The sequence below is a fragment of the Botryllus schlosseri genome, chromosome 15 (genome assembly GCF_051294905.1).
Source record: "Botryllus schlosseri isolate E-star chromosome 15, Bs_hap1, whole genome shotgun sequence".
In the NCBI taxonomy this organism is placed as follows: domain Eukaryota; kingdom Metazoa; phylum Chordata; class Ascidiacea; order Stolidobranchia; family Styelidae; genus Botryllus; species Botryllus schlosseri.
The window spans coordinates 1,265,277-1,282,760 of NC_137250.1; the positions used below are offsets into that span (position 1 = coordinate 1,265,277).

The 17,484-nt window shown below is 39.3% G+C and overlaps 1 long non-coding RNA gene across 1 annotated transcript; it reads right to left on the minus strand.

Moving 5' to 3' along the window:
• Positions 1-1,284: 1,284 nt before the first annotated feature.
• LOC145457028 (uncharacterized) lies at positions 1,285-2,546 on the minus strand. The gene is made up of 2 exons (XR_013920764.1): positions 1,917-2,546; positions 1,285-1,692 (listed from the first exon to the last, which is right to left on the minus strand). It is a non-coding gene; the product is annotated as an uncharacterized LOC145457028 (long non-coding RNA).
• Between the last annotated feature and the right edge of the window lie 14,938 nt (positions 2,547-17,484).

Sequence of the window (17,484 nt, forward strand, 5' to 3'; positions counted from 1 at the left end):
CGATCTGGAATAGTCTCTATATATCAATTAAAACACACACAAAATGATGTAAAGAATGCATTAAAAAGGGCGATATCGGCTAAATGAAACAGGAAATAATGGTATAGAAAGGTAAAAGCGATGAAGACATTATTAAAACTGGCAACTGATGGTAAGTGTTGATTTGTATCTTTTTTTTTATAGAAATAGACCAAAATATTCGGCGGACACTCGTCACAGCTAATCGTATGCAACTGCATAGAATTGGAAAAAACAAGGTATACCAGATATCTGTCAGAAAATCGCTAGAAGTTCCCCAAAAGCTGTGAGATTCACATGCCATTCTGTGGCTGGCCACAGATCAGATCAGAGCTCGCTGTGGCTGGTGCTTCCCCCGTTCTGATATTGATTTTCAATCGTTAGATGTGCAATTGCAATCGATTGTATAGTTAGTTTTATTTTGTAAATATGCAAACCTACGATTGAACAATATGATGCTGATAATGTCCTTCATTTTTCAACCATGTTTATCGTTTATGATGAGTCTGCGATGCGAAGTAATACACATATATTTGATCATGTAGCTTAAGGATGTAGAGGCAGTTTATAATCTTTCGTGGATTGCCCTGATGAATTTATGAATAATACAATAGTGTACTGGAAATTTGTCCTAATTCATTGCAGATTTTTCCGATTTACACTTAAGTAGACTCGACTATATACCTCCTTGAATAGATAATCTATAGGCCTGGTTACATGCTCGAATCGACTTGGCGTTCAAGTCGTCTCCGGTGACGTCACGCCTCATCTCCGAGCTGACTCGTAAAAGGGCCCTGTTTACATGATTCTTCCGGAAGCTGTTTCGTGGACGATCGGGTGTCGCTTTACCCCTTACAAATATATATTCGTTAAGTCTGGTGGGCAAAGGTACAACGACAATGTGTGTTTGGTCGTACTCTGAAACGTTTCTTATCCCCGAAATTAACGAGGATGATGAGATACTCATAATATCGATATTTGTTGAGGAAAATATTCTTGTTCATATCATGATTGTAAAGGAAAACAACAAGTAGGCTATATGTTATCAGCTAGCTTTTTCGGCGTCAACGAAGATTGGCCGTGGAGTAGGCGGGAGTAACGACTGTTTTGATATTTCAGGCATCCCTTGTCGATGCGATTAAAATAAGGTCATTACCACTCAGGTGACCCACTTGCAAACCCCATGTGGCCTCTAGTTGTTCGGCCCCTCCTCTGTAACAGACTACCTCATGTATGCGGGTGACTCAAGAGTCATGAAACAGCAACTACTGCAGCGACTTTATTGAAGCATCTTGGCATGATATACCAAATAGGAAGTTAACAATACCAAGAATGTCTATAAAAACTGTCAGCAGATCACTATAACCCAGAACTAAAAACAAAGCAATAATCCCAACACCGCTGCGCGTCATCATCACCAGGAGAGTCACAAATCTTTATATCATCCTGCCGGGAGAGACACCAGCTCCATCCCATCACACGCGCGCTCACATCAGTTTAGCCAGTGGAACAGTATGTACGAAATGCAGCAATCGTCCGTGTATTCCCGTGTCGATGTAGCACACTGCACAGCCGTTTCTTCAATCAGTTCACTATCACTATGCATAGGCTATGCATTTCGTAGTCGAATTGTATAGGCTACCGGTACAATCCACATAGCTTCCGAACTGTAGTCTGAGAAGTAGAAATACAGATGTAACGTTTTACCTTGTTTCCCATTTTATGTAACTGATGACAGCAACTAGGCTACTACAGATCTAAGCGTCGCAGCCAAATATCAAAGAACACAGGGAATCGCTAATAAAACTGCACGAGCACAGAGCACGGTTGCTACACCGGTACTGGTGTATTACATGCATTCCATCGTAAACCAGCGAGCACTTACAAAGTAACCCCACCTTTCCTTCCCATGTTTGCCCAATTTCTCAACAACAGTTGAAAAACATGGATTACGATGCCAAGAGCCCGCACGCCAAAAACCAGCGCCGTCGAACGAAAATCGCCAGACGCCGATGGCCGAATACTCAAGCCGATCGTAAACCACATTACACGACAGCTTGAGGCTCGAGTCGACTTGAAGCAGTTTGCCTTTCTCTCTTCGTCGAATACGAGAGAGTCGGATCGACGAGTCAGCTTCGAAGCTGACTTAAACCGTCATGTAAATGGGCCTTATGTTTCATCGAGATACTGGTCAATATGCGGTCATTTTACCTGTTTTCTTGTTTTCAATACTAAATACCGTAATCAAAGTACCCGAACGAAACAATTAGGGAATCAAAGAACCAAGAATATGTGGAAAATACTCTTTCAAGTTCCAGAAAAGCTGTGAAATCCACATAACATTCTGTGGCCGGCCACAGAGCAACTCGCTGTGGCCGGTGCTTCCCCCGATCTGATATGTCTTTCTAACGATATAGGACATGTAGTTACAAACAATTCCATAGTTTGTTATCTTTCGTATAGCTGAATAGCTGTGAATTGGATAATGCCACGCTGATACAATCCTTCTTTTCTGTATTAGGTCTAGGATGAGTCTGCAATATCCAGTTATATACATATTTGATTATCGTACTGCTATACAATACATACGACGTTCGAGATCCTCAACATCAATGGAGCTTGCACTCATATTGTTGCACGATGAGAATTGTGTCGATGAGTCTATGGATATTTCTATGCTGTAGCAGCACTTGAACTTGACACACTGCAGACGTGCTGTAGATGTAGAATAAAGGCAACGATGTAGCGTAACCTACCGGTAATATTGGTAAAATGTGGGGCTTCGTTCCCAGAAATATGATTTTGGTCACGTTTCCGATCCCATATAATTTGTATGTATATCCACCTAGGTGCCATTCTTCCGGGTTGAAACAAATTATGTACGAATGAGATGCATGTCGCAGTCACTTACGATGCCGTGTATGCCAGAGGATACTTGATTACTTGGGTGCAAGGATCGTTTTGTATCGCATGTCGTTGTTAGATCAAGCTGCTAACCGATGTGGTGAGCATAACTGACGTGGTGAGCATAACTACGTAAATGTGCCTGCTATATAATTAAATTACTGGTATAATAATAGATAACTCCAGATACTTTGCGTCATCTAATGCCCCGGCCTAATCCAATGAAAAAATGCCCCGGCCAAGCCTGCGAATTGACCAATAGGCATGATATATTTGGGATTGATGCAGGGAACAATGGAATGTTTCCCCAATCAATGTTCAGGGAACAATCTTGATCACACAGACAAGTCCCAATCATTCATTATAATTCGACATTCAAATGCAGTGAAAATACTTACCGCCATGTAAAGTGCATCTGATCTCTCGTGCCCCTAGGTGTTTTCTGTGAAAAACATGTACTAGACACCAGAGTTGGATCAATTACATTATTTCAGTTCAATTACAATTACAATTACAATTACTTTCATGAATGTTTCAATTACATTACAATTACAATTACTCCATGCTAAAAATATTAAATTACAATTACAATTACAATTACTCCTTGCATGCTTCAATTACATTACAATTACAATTACAATTGCTGCTGGTGAACATGTAATTGTATAATCATAAATTCAACCGTGCTCCTTGACAACCGTAGCGTCGTATTTAACAACAATTCAAGTCTAGTTCAGATTGTGTAGTAATAAATGCGTTTATGTGCGTACATAGTATGCTATGTAAGATGTCATTGTGACGTAATATGAGCGTGTTTTGTATGCTCGGTAATTATGGCTCACGCAATTGGCAATGTAAAATGTTATTTACCTAATTTCCTATGGGTTAGGATTAAGGATAGGGTGCAGTATGTCGTTGAAAAAGTATTATAATATATGCACGTGTTGGATTTGCGTATATAGTATATAATTAAAGAAATAATATTATTTTATCGAGGGACGTAGGAATTAGGATGAGGAGTAAAAACAAAACCGTGCTTTGTCAGATAAGACGTTATATAATATCCAGTGGTCTGGTTAGTTAGCCAGACGAAATAACGATGCAGCATCGTATCGTATTGTAGATGCGCAAGATGTGAGTCACGGATGAATGCACCGACAAACGCACTGCAGAGCCGGCTAAAAGCAGCAAACTTTGTAGTCCTAGAGCTGGCGATCCATGCGTCCAAATTTGATGCATCTGGTCTTTATCGTAAGCTATTGATGCACTAATTCCGAAAATACAAAATAAAATCTCGTCAGGGCAATGTAACTGCTCCAAAATAGCCGTTTAAGGCCGACTGTTCTGAAAAGTGAGAACGCTGCAGCAGCATGACCACAACAATTACCAATTACGCCCAGCGATTGTTCAGAACAATGCCGATTCCCAGACTTTTACGACTATTTTGGGATGGTACCATTGCCTGGAAATATACTTTTATTGCGGAATCAGTGCGACACTAGCTTTCGATTAGGACCATACATATCAAATTTCGACGCTTGGATCGCCAGGTATGGGAATATCAATTCTGCTGCATGTAGCCGGCTCAGCAGTTCGCTTCTCGGCGTATTCAATCGTGAGTCACGTGTTGCGAATCCATACGTTGGTTAGTAATCTAAAAATTGTATACAATGGCAGCCGAGGCCAGCATAGCGGTAAAAAAAAAACTTCGCCCGCAAGGGCGCAGTCAAGGGCTTCCGCGAATGGATCCACCAAATTCCTTGTCGACATTTAAAGAGAATGCATTATAAGTCAAATATTTTATGTTGTGCTTGTCAGGTCTCAATAGCAATTTAATGTAATTGAAATTGTAATTGAGCAAAATTTTTGTCAAATTACAATTACAATTACAATTACACAAAATAAAAATGCTTCAATTACAATTACATTACAATTACATTGAAAAATGTAATTAATTACATTCAATTACAATTACAAATTACAATTGATCCAACTCTGTTAGACACATTGCATTCAACTACTTGTATATGAATTGTGAATGATTGTAATCATATCTTCAATTGTTCAGGATTTTATGAAATTGGTAACGGAATAAACAAACTTTTTGTAGCAAAATATGACGGTTTCTTTATGTAGAAAAGGAAGGAGGGGCAGGGAGTCAGATTATCTACATTTGCATCACTAATGGGCTTGGACGATGGAGATGCAAAGAAACTGCAAGGCTATCGAGTCCGCACCACGGTTTTATCTTTCCACGCAATCCCATTGTGTTGATCGCCTGGCGTGGAAGCTGTGTGGACACCAGTTTTAATATAAAGACGTCTGTCTGACCGAGCAATAAGATGTACGCGCATACATTACTCTATCAAATATTTATCTAGATTCTAGGAAGTTCAAGGAACATCAGCTTTGGTGTTAGTTTACAGTGCATCGCCCCAGAGTACTTTTTCAACAGTCAGTGGGAATTCAATTCATTTCTACAGCGAACACAGAAGGTAAACACGTGTAAAGCCGTGTAAATTTTGAACCCATCCCTCAACTACTCAATAAAGTGGTAATGTGACTTAAGTAGCCTACGTGTGATAATAGTGAAAGTCGTCTATACAAACCTTGCCGCCAGCAAGTTCGTATTGCAACAGAAGAAGATCTACTTGAGTATTGTCAAATTGGATGCAAATAGCGGGTTTTGATCCAACTAGATGTGCAAAAATCACGAACTGGCCATGAAATTCACTGTGGCCGGCCACGAGACAACGCATTTTCATGGCCGGCCACGACATATTCGTGGCCGGCTAAAAAAAAATCTGTGGCCAGTAAGTGGCCACGGGAAAGCTGAGACCAGCACCGTAACTGCCGCACCCCAAACCCCCCAATTGGGGGGGAGGCGAGCTCGAAGGGGGCCCAAAATTATTTCGTGAATTAGCATAAATCATGGAGTATTTTTTTGAAAATTTATGCAATTTTTTCAAAATTTAAGTAGCGTTTTTTTTTATATTATTGGGTATTGGGCCATTACCGCGCCACGACCAACCATGACATACAATCAAGTTTTAGGCCATATAACATGCGACTCCAAGAAGTGTGCCAGAACGATCGGCAGCGAGAAAAGCTTGGCCGAAAAGGTCTATGCCCTTATGCAGACCGAAGGCTATACAAAATGCATATAGGTTTAATTGTCCATAGTCGCCTAAATGACTGGCGCCGAGTGTTCCTGTCTTTGCAATCTGAACCTCACAAGACAAATACCATCCGGCTGAGAAATATTTTGTGCCAGTGAAGAAATACCAATTTGAAATCGTGTGCGTCTCTTAGTTTAGAAGCCTATTTGGGCGATTCTATATTTTTTGATATAGCAGACTGGAAGTCACGAAATAACATCATGTAACGAAGTCATATCAACAGGTCCGCCCGCCCGAAGATGTTTAATCATTATTTACGGGCCCTCCCGTTTTCAAGACACTTCACTCAGCTCTACCGGTAAATCTAATTACGTGAGTAGATAGGATAATAAATTGATAGCATAATATATATGCAATAGCCGATCTGATTGACCGATTTTATCATCAATTATCGAAAATTTTCGCGCTTCGCGCTGGCTCACAACACAGTAGCCTACAGATAATTCCGTGACAAATGCGAACAACGTGATGGGGGGAATCGTTTTATCACCCTATGAGAACCCAAAACCCACACGTTTTTTGGGGCCCGACGAGGTGCAGTTTCGTTCCTGCCAACGGGTATACGCCCGAAGATGTTTAATTATTATTGAGTGGTCCTACCTTTTCAAACACACCTCAATCAGCTCTACCGGCAAATCCGGTTCCGTGAGCAGAGAGAAGATAAAAATTGATAACAATATATGCAATTCCCGACCATACTGCCCGATGGAATCATGAATTCTAGAAATTTTCCGCGCTTCGCGCGCTTAGGCGGCAAAATGCGGTTCACTCAACAAGCTCCCAACTAACATGAATAATAGTGGTAAACAGTGTATTGCCGGAGGGGGGGGTCTGGGGGGCCAATCCCCCCAGAAGTTAGGTCTATAACCCTATGGGGGGCCCAAGACGAAAGTTTTGGGGGGGCTGACGAAGTACTGTTACGGCCCTGGCTGAGACCCCTACTGAAGATAATTGCATGTTTGGAAGGAGAGTTGAATTTCCATCCTAGATCGATAAATAATGAACACAATTGTTTTTTCCAAACATCAGTGCCCCTATAATACAGGATGAGCGATTATAGTGACAGAATGACGATAGATGCAGTAACAATCGGCATACAAGGCCGTATCAGGATCATATTTGTTTCCAATTGGGTGCGATTTTCAGCATCTTGTAGTAAAGATTGGTAGATAAAAGTTCAGTTAGAAAGTGAAATTGCTGACTAAAGTAAACAAAAACAGTACAGACCCTTCCTTGGCAGTTCAGAAGTTGATTCCGTTGTTGCAAATATCAAAAAATAGGTATTGAACCCTACATGCATTACACAGTAATACAGTAACACAGTATTTGTTGAATGGTTGGGTATCGAAAATACTATACAATACAACTAACCCGAAGGTATAAATAATTCGCATTTTATGCGATATGTGTCAATTACTACGACATATTTTAAAAGTGTTGTCTAATGCGCATGATTTTCTGATGAACTCGGACAAAGCTTTTTCCCGCTTAATTCGACCAAAAGCGAACTGAAACAATCTGTCAGTAATAGGCGGACTTGCCGACTGTATAATATATCAATTGCATTTTGGACAGTGTGTCGTGTCCATTTTCTTTATTTCGTGGATAATTGATTTTCGAAATACGGTAGTTTCACTGAGATGACCGTGTTTATTCCGGGACACATGAATTTAGCATTGGTGAACATTTATTAAGAGCTAGAGTAGGTAACGGCGAACTATCTTACTACGCACTAGAATCGCTGACATATGCGTCGTCAAGAATTAGTGTCCATTCATGATCCAGCCGCGCGAATCTCGAAAATGCTTCAAAGTTTACGCATATACCCGCAATCATATAGGTACTTGCAGATATAGCATTTCGCGGGTGATACGCCTACTTGTACCGCGGGACTCAGATTACAGACAGGTTGCCTATAAAGGTGTCGGTCAACACCCGTCGATCTTTTCAGGTCAAAATATCATCGTTGACAATTCTTCGGACCGTCAGTCGCGGATTCCCATGTTTGCCGACATATTGTACATCATTGCATGTTCTGACTCGGGAATAGCTGTCACCCAAATTCCGTTTTTGCGGGCTGCACACCACTAAAATGAAGCAATGGCGTCATGTGATATCGGCAAAATTCCGTTCACTCATAATTTCGAATACAGCTAGACTAATTCTTTTAACTTTCCGCGAGGGTGAATAACAGGCGAAAGAAAGAAATCTCGAGACAGATCATGTACGAAGATATACGAAAATGTGGAGATATGGCTCGTTTCACCTCCCGTGGCTATAGGCAGGGGTGGGCAATTATTGTCCTCCGCTGGCCAAATGAGAAGCTGAAAATATGTTAGTTAGCCGAGTGAACAATTCTAGCTATATTTTCAGCCTATTCTAATATTATTACCTGATTATGTTGTTGATAAATGCTGCTCAATGAAGGTGTTGAATGTTGATGTTTGGTAATGGGAAAGTGACGGTAAATTAAAAAATAAATATATTTGCCGTCATGATTCGAAACGGAGTTAAAAATGATACATCTTCAAATCTCTTTAAACCCCTATCCACGTTCTTCTATTAAGACTCTGAAACAGTGGTTCTCAAGCTTTTTGAAGCATGCCGCCTTTTATGATAGTAAAAAATTTCACGCTGCCGTTATCATTATATCACAAAATATTAATAAGTGCAACCAAAATGCTAGCAATCCCAACGGATAGTTTGATGGTCAGACAATACACAGAGCAACAACTAAAGCTGGGGGTAAACTTTCTTTAATATACTCCAGCTTCGCCCCCCCCCCCCCCCCTTCAGATGCGTTCACCCCCCTGCCATTGCACTGAAATGTATATGCCAAGAGTCGGCAACCTACGGTTCGCGGGCCGGATCCGGCCCGCCAAGCGAAATCGTCCGGCCCGCGACATACTAATTAGTAATCAGTCATATCACAAGAATACGGCCCGCCGTTTCATGAGCTTCAATTCGCAGTACAGCAATGTTTGGAAAGAATTTGGCATTGCTGCGATATAAGTAGCCTACATCGTATATTAGTCTATTGTTACGCCACAAAACGAAGGCGGTTAAAGTAGGAGATGGAGATTGTCTGTAAAGTAGATTAGATCAGTGCTTATCAATCGGGTGTATCTCGCAACCGAAGGTGTAGGCTACCATACTTTTTAAAGGGCTTACCATTCTGATGGCGTGTGACAACAAAGGTGTTCTTCCTCTGCTTCAAAAACCCTTGGAACATCTCAGACGCAATGACAAAATCTCAAACTTACACTGTTTAATAATAGATAAATAGCCTCTGTAGGTTAGTTATCTATACTTCAATTCACCAGAATGCATTGTGCGCCAAGACAACAAACCTGAATAGTGTTTCGGCCACAATGATGAAAACTGTCAATATGATTTTGTCTCACAAACTGAATCACCAACAGTTACGCCAGATATTACTAGAAGCAGAGAATCAATATGGCGATGAGTAGTAAGGGTTGATCAAATATACCCCCGCCAATCCCAGAAGGCCACGTCGCCTTAATTGCCACGCCTACATTGCCACATCATCCGCCCATTGCCGCACCTATGGGACGCCCCTTGCCACATCATCCACCCATTGCCGCACCTATAGCACGCCCATTGCCACATCATCACCCGCGCTCATTGTCACATCATCATGATTATGCGTACTGAGCTGTTTTTGAGAATATGAATTCTCGCGTAATACACTAAACGTTGAACTAGATTTCATAACGTCATCACAGAGGAATCAGCCAACTATCTTGATCTAGGTTGTAGGTTCGAACCCTGTAGTCATCGCATTTCATACGATTCAGCGCTTTTCATGTCTCCTAACACTTTACTCAGTCTCATTGAAATAGCATTGTATAGTGTACGAGTTTATTTTATTTCGAAAAAAGAGCATATCAATGATATCGTTGATCGTTATTGCGTCGATTCGCGTGCTGAAATCCTCCAGATCGGTTGATGTTCCGAGATGTGCAAATTGTAGCTTCCGTTCATTCCCGTCATAGCAGAGGTAGAGTTCATGCATGGGTAGGGTATGGTGTCGTCACTTGTAACTGTTGCGGTTGGTGATGATGTGAACCCAGAGAATGTCGGTACAGTTGCAAGGGATTGCCTGGCGGAGACATCGATCCTATCACGCCCTGTTCATTTTTACAGGCGGTCTCACACACTTTGGTGCGTCTGAAGTAAAATTTCAGCGTCGTTGTTTGCTATAAGCCGGGAAATTAGAATCGCTGCTTCGCACCATTTTACAGGCAGTCTCACACACTTTGCTGCATCTGAGCTTCATACTAATACATGCATAATTTTTGCATGACGAGAATACGGGTGATACGCTCAATAAACGCCGGAGGCGAGTCATTTAAACCTTGTTGCTAGATAATACCGCATTCGGCTACGACAAAGTTGCCCTGCAACAAAAAATAGAAGCCCTAATGATCATGCAGAGGAAAGTTCAATTATACATCGAATTATTCGAATAGACCAGTGCTTTTCAACCTGTGTGACGGTTCGCACTCGTGCGAATGAAAATAAATGCAGTGCGAATGACGAAGATGGTGCGAACGGTGCGAATGAAAATCCCGGATGAGTGCGAATGAAAATCGTGAATAATAATTGTTAATTTTTATGACCTGGAATACTTCAAATAAACCTAATTAGAAATTCAAGGGTAGTGTAACTTTTGTTGTTGCGACGCAATTGTAAAAACTTGTTTAACTTACGACCCACCATACTAATCGTAGCTCTCCCAAGCCGTCGTGAATTGATATTTTCGGACTCTAATTATTACGTAACCAAAGGCCTGGTTTGGAAGCTTGTGTAGTGGCAGACATATACAGTATATCAGCCAGTCTGAGCCTGCGACAGGCTGGAAAAATGACGTCAAATTGACTTTATGCTTTCTTTCGCTAAACAATCATCATACTTTTGTAATAACTGTTCGATTTGTGCGAGGCACGTGGATAGTAGTAAATACCATCATTACAGACTCACAATTGCAAGTTAGTGTATTGCAAATTTTACCCCTTCAAGGGTTATAAAAGTATGGACGGCAAAAGGTATAATTTTTGGTCGACATGGTGCCTTAGCTATCTGTCAATAGGTATGTAATATTTGTTGAAATAGTTGCTATTGATCATAGACCAAGCTTGCTTTCAGAGCTGGAAACTAAACGCATATGAAAATTTACCTAGGTGTTCCCCACACGCATCAAATGTAGGCCTACTCAAGTGTTTATGAGGTGGCGAATAGTTCGACGGTTGTTGGCATGCAAGGACGTCACATAGAATTGTGGAGTATTCTGTAAACTATAATCCAGTGATCTATTTTCAATCACTATATTTTTCATTAATCTAAACTAAGTACTGTTAGTAGGCAAACCCTAGGAAAGTATATCCTCTGATAAAAGCAGGAGTAACTTGTTATCCGTGAAATAAATAGATGGTGCGACTCTAATGGACATAAAGAAATGAAAATTTTGTAAAGTAGATATTTTTCGGTATGCTAAATTCGGCTACGCGGTGCTAGACTTCTTGGCCGCATGAAATAGGATGTTTTAGCTTCAACCTCAACGCATTAGCACACCGAATTTAAATATAGGCGATAAATAATATACAGTAGCTCCAATTTTAATGAAAAAATAAAAATAAAAAAGCGTGAAAAATTGCATTTATCCTGGAACGCACCAAGAAAAACCGTATGAATTTGTAAAGTAGTTAGAAAACTACACTATTCCGCTACACTAAAGACTTAAACAATCCGGATTTTGTATGGTGTATACTAATTTTACATTGCGGAGTATTCAGTAAAGTTCAATCCAGTGATTCTCCATCTATTTTCAATCACGATCCTCTTATTTGTCTAGGCTTCGAACCCCCTGTACCCAGTACGTTTTATGGGGATTAATATTTTCAGAGTCAAGTATATGGTATCGAGACTTCATGAAACTTACCTGCAAATAGTTACTTCTACCCTAATTTAAAAGGTTTCTCAGATATCGATACAATGGAACTGGGTTGAGCGAGCGGTTAAGGCGTTGGACTTAAGTTTCAATGAACAGGTGTTCACGTGGGCTCGAACCCCACACCCAGTACGTTTTACGGGGATTAACATTTTTAGATTCAAATATAGCGTATCGAGTACTTTTTTCTCAACTGTGATAAAAACTTTTAGACTCTGGATTTTGTGTAGTAGGCTATATACTAATTTACAATACCGCATTTGTAATTCGTGCAAGTACAGGAATATCATAGTTCTTGTAACAAAGTTGTCTGCGCACAATATATGTTAATCATAAGTCCTACACATTCATGGTTTCGTCCAAGTTTGAGTTTTAGAAAATATTATACCGACATCGCGGCATCTTTTAAAAACAAAACCATGATCAATGCTTGAGAGACCATTTTTGCTATTTTTCATTGACATAAGTCATTCTGGAACGCGAAAACGCATTGTACGATATAGATGAAAATTAAGCAAATCCTAGGATCCTCATTTTCAAAGTAGCTTAGATCTCGAAATAAGCTTTGACTCGCTATTCTCCTCAAACCATGGAATTATCACGAGTATCAGCACCTTCGATCACTGAAGAAAAGGATGAAATTATATCCGAAGCATATTCCTTGACCAGGAATTTTATCATGTACGAACTCGACGGCTCATGCTAATATGTGACTCCTCACCTTGAAACTTGGTACGTAGTTGTAGGAATTGTGATTATGCAGCATACCAAATTTCCTCACGCATTTCATAATGGAACAACTTTAAAACTAACGCGGTTCTACATCGACTTTTTGCGTACATCTGTTTTGCGTGGGGGGCGTATAGCACGTACCTATACATAGTCAACTTTAACAACGGAATTACCATGCTTAACATTGAATCCCAACTCGAAACTTGATACGTAGTTGTAGAACATTATGGCAATGCACCATGCTAAATTTCATCACACATCTAATGATGGAACACCTTTAAAACTAACGCAGTCGAATACCGACTTTTACGCAGATCTGTTTTGCGTGAACATAGCATATACCTATACATAGTCAATTTTAATAGCAGAATTACCGTGTTAAACATTGAATTCCCACCTTGAAAGTTGGTACGCGGTTATAGGAGATTAATCTCCTATAACCGCGTACGCAAAAAGTCGATGTAGAGCCGCGTTAGTTTTAAAGTTGTTCCATCATGAAATGTGTGATGGGATTTGGTATGGTGCATTGTTATAATTATAACTATAACTATAACTATAACTATAACTATAACATAATTATAATTATAACAATGCACCATACCAAATCCCATCACACATTTCATGATGGAACAACTTTAAAACTAACGCGGCTCTACATCGACTTTTTGCGTACATCTGTTTTGTGGGAGCGTATAGCACGTAGCCTACCCATACATAGCCAACATATCCAACATAGCCAACATATCTGTTTTTCGTGAACATAGCATATACCCATACATAGTCAATTTTAATAACAGAATTAGCATGCTAAACATTGAATTCTCACCTTGAACGTTGATACGCGGTTATAGGACATAATAACAATGCACCATACCAAATTTCGTCAGACATTTCATGATGTAACACCTTTAAAACCAACGCAGTTCTATACAGACTTTTGGCTAAATCTGTTTTTCCGTAGCGTAGCACGTACCTATACATAGTCAACTTTAATAACGGATTTAGCATGTTAATAATCGACTTAGTTTAAATAAAATACGGAATATAAACTAATCGAAAAATTCGGTAACCAATTTCGCGTAGGCTATGCATGCATACAAATGAGGAAAGTTACATCAACGCGTGTTAAAGTAGCTGTATCGAGTTATCGAATGATTTTTCCTTACATCAAAACAACTAGAATGTATAACTAAATTAAAAAACGTATCTAAATGAGCTCCAGGGCATTGTGATTATGCTGCATACCAAATTTCATCACACATTTCATGATGGAACAACTTTAAAACTAACGCAGTTCTATAGCAACTTTTGCCTAAATCTGTTTTCGGTAGCGTGTACATATACATAGTCAGATTTAATAACAGAATTATCATGCTAATATGTGACTCCTCACCTTGAAACTTGGTACGTAGTTGTAGGACATTGTGATTATGCAGCATACCAAATTTCTTCACGCATTTCATAATGGAACAACTTTAAAACTAACGCGGTTCTACATCGACTTTTTGCGTACATCTGTTTTGCGTGGGGGGCGTATAGCACGTACCTATACATAGTCAACTTTAACAACGGAATTACCATGCTTAACATTGAATCCCAACTCGAAACTTGATACGTAAGTTGTAGGACATTATGGCAATGCACCATGCTAAATTTCATCACACATCTAATAATGGAACACCTTTAAAACTAACGCAGTCGAATACCGACTTTTACGCAGATCTGTTTTGCGTGAACATAGCATATACCTATACATAGTCAATTTTAATAGCAGAATTACCGTGTTAAACATTGAATTCCCACCTTGAAAGTTGGTACGCGGTTATAGGAGATTATAACAATGCACCATACCAAATCCCATCACACATTTCATGATGGAACAACTTTAAAACTAACGCGGCTCTACATCGACTTTTTGCGTACATCTGTTTTGCGGGAGCGTATAGCACGTAGCCTACCCATACATAACAAAATTTAATAACGGAATTACCATGCTTAACATTGAATCCCAACTCGAAACTTGATACGTAGTTATAGGACATTATGGCAATTCACCATGCTAAATTTCATCACACATCTAATGATGGAACACCTTTGAAACTATCGCAGTCGAATACCAACTTTTACGCATATCTGTTTTTCGTGAACATAGCATATACCCATACATAGTCAATTTTATTAACAGAATTAGCATGCTAAACATTGAATTCTCACCTTGAACGTTGATACGCGGTTATAGGACATAATAACAATGCACCATACCAAATTTCGTCAGACATTTCATGATGTAACACCTTTAAAACCAACGCAGTTCTATACAGACTTTTGGCTAAATCTGTTTTCCGTAACGTAGCACGTACCTATACATAGTCAACTTTAATAACGGATTTAGCATGTTAATAATCGACTCCCCACCTTGAAACTCGGTACGCAGTTGTAAGACATTATGACAATGCACCATGTCAAATTTTGTTACGCATTTCTTGATTGAACAACTTTAAAACTAACGCAGTTCCATACCGACTTTTGCGAGTGCGTAGCACGTACCTATATGCATACTCAACTTTCATAACGGAATTACCGAGCTAAACATTGAATGCGCAACTTGAAGATTGGTTCACAGGTGTAGGGCAGTATGACAATGGAACACATCAAATTTCATCACACATTTCATGATGGAACACCTTTAAAACTAACGCAGTTCTATACCAACCTCGCGTGAATCTGTTTGCGTGAGCGTAGCACGTACCTATGCGTGATCAACTTTAGTGATGGAATTACATATGTAATTAAGTTTCAACACTTTTACAATGATTCGTCTTGCTTCCTATAACATCCCACTCGAGAAAATGCGTCGTAGGATATAGATGAAACTAGCACCACTCATCAAGACCGCTGAAAACAGTACATTTCAACATTTAGTAGCAGTAAATTTCTAGTAAAGTACAAGACGTGATGATTTCCGAGTGAGCTAAAAAGTAAGTATTGCAGGTATAGTTTACCTGAAAACCGAATACTCTGAAATAGAAGTAGATGCAGTGTAAATAGTTGATCACTTGATTAAGTTTAGTGCAAGCAGATAAAACCTATACTTGAGTAGTACAAAATGCACGAGTACTTCGCTATCGCCTCCCTCCACGTAATAAGTGTCTACGGTTTAAGACTGCTTTTACCGATACTCGTCCGTTTCAGTTTTAGATAGAATTCGGAAACCAAATAATTTCATAAACATAAGCTAATTTAATGAATTTACTCGAATGTACTATGCTGCGCTGATAAGATTAATTATAATATACTTATCATGTTACAGCGATTTTTCTAGCGTAGAAAATCTTTAAAATGTAGTAAGCAGGCCAAATGAAGATATTCGTTGAGCTGAATAAACATAAAAATACTCTAGACTACTTTATCGGTACTTTACAGTTACAGTTTTAGATAAAATTTGTCCCTTTCACCTATAATTACAACTCCTCGCTATCTAAACATGTTTAGAATATATTATTTGCGATGATACGAACCCGTGAAGTACTCAAGTTGCTTTTCGTAGGATATAGATGAAACTGACAACACTCACCAAGACCAGTGATCCACTGAAAAAAATACATTGTAGCAGTAAAGTCCTACTAAAGTACTAGAAGTAATGATTTCCCAGTTAGTTAAAAAGTAAGTATTGAGGTATAGTTTGGTCGAAAAAGCGAAAAACTCTGAAATAGAAGTAGATGCAGTGTAAATAGGTAATCACTTCATTAAGTATAGCGCAAGCAGGCCAAACCTATACTTAAGTACTGCAAATGTACAAGTACTTCGCTATGTTCTCCCTCCACGTAAAAAGTGACTAGGTTTTAGAGTACTTTATCGGTACTCGACAGTTTCAGTGTTAGATAAAATTTGGTAAGACTTTAAATTTTAAAGTAGTTTGAGCTTACGTTTGTATCACCTTGACAAGTAACATTATCAGACATGAAAATGATACTATCACCGAATATAGAAGTTAACACGCGTCAATGTGCTTCGGAATGCACGAGAAATTGCTTACTAAGAGAAGTATATTGTTGTATACACAATAGTGGAGAGAATATTTAAAATGTAGTAAGCAGGCCGATGGGTATTCGTTTAGTTGTATAGGCATAAAAAACATTCCCGCGCGCTCTTAAACAAAACACTTCCTAACCCTACCACCTAATACTAAGACGCGCGCGGGAATGTTTTTTTATGCCTATACAACTAAACGAATACCCATCGGCCTGCTTACTACATTTTAAATATTCTCTCCACTATTGTGTATACAACAATATACTTCTCTTAGTAAGCAATTTCTCGTGCATTCCGAAGCACATTGACGCGTGTTAACTTCTATATTCGGTGATAGTATCATTTTCATGTCTGATAATGTTACTTGTCAAGGTGATACAAACGTAAGCTCAAACTACTTTAAAATTTAAAGTCTTACCAAATTTTATCTAACACTGAAACTGTCGAGTACCGATAAAGTACTCTAAAACCTAGTCACTTTTTACGTGGAGGGAGAACATAGCGAAGTACTTGTACATTTGCAGTACTTAAGTATAGGTTTGGCCTGCTTGCGCTATACTTAATGAAGTGATTACCTATTTACACTGCATCTACTTCTATTTCAGAGTTTTTCGCTTTTTCGACCAAACTGTACCTCAATACTTACTT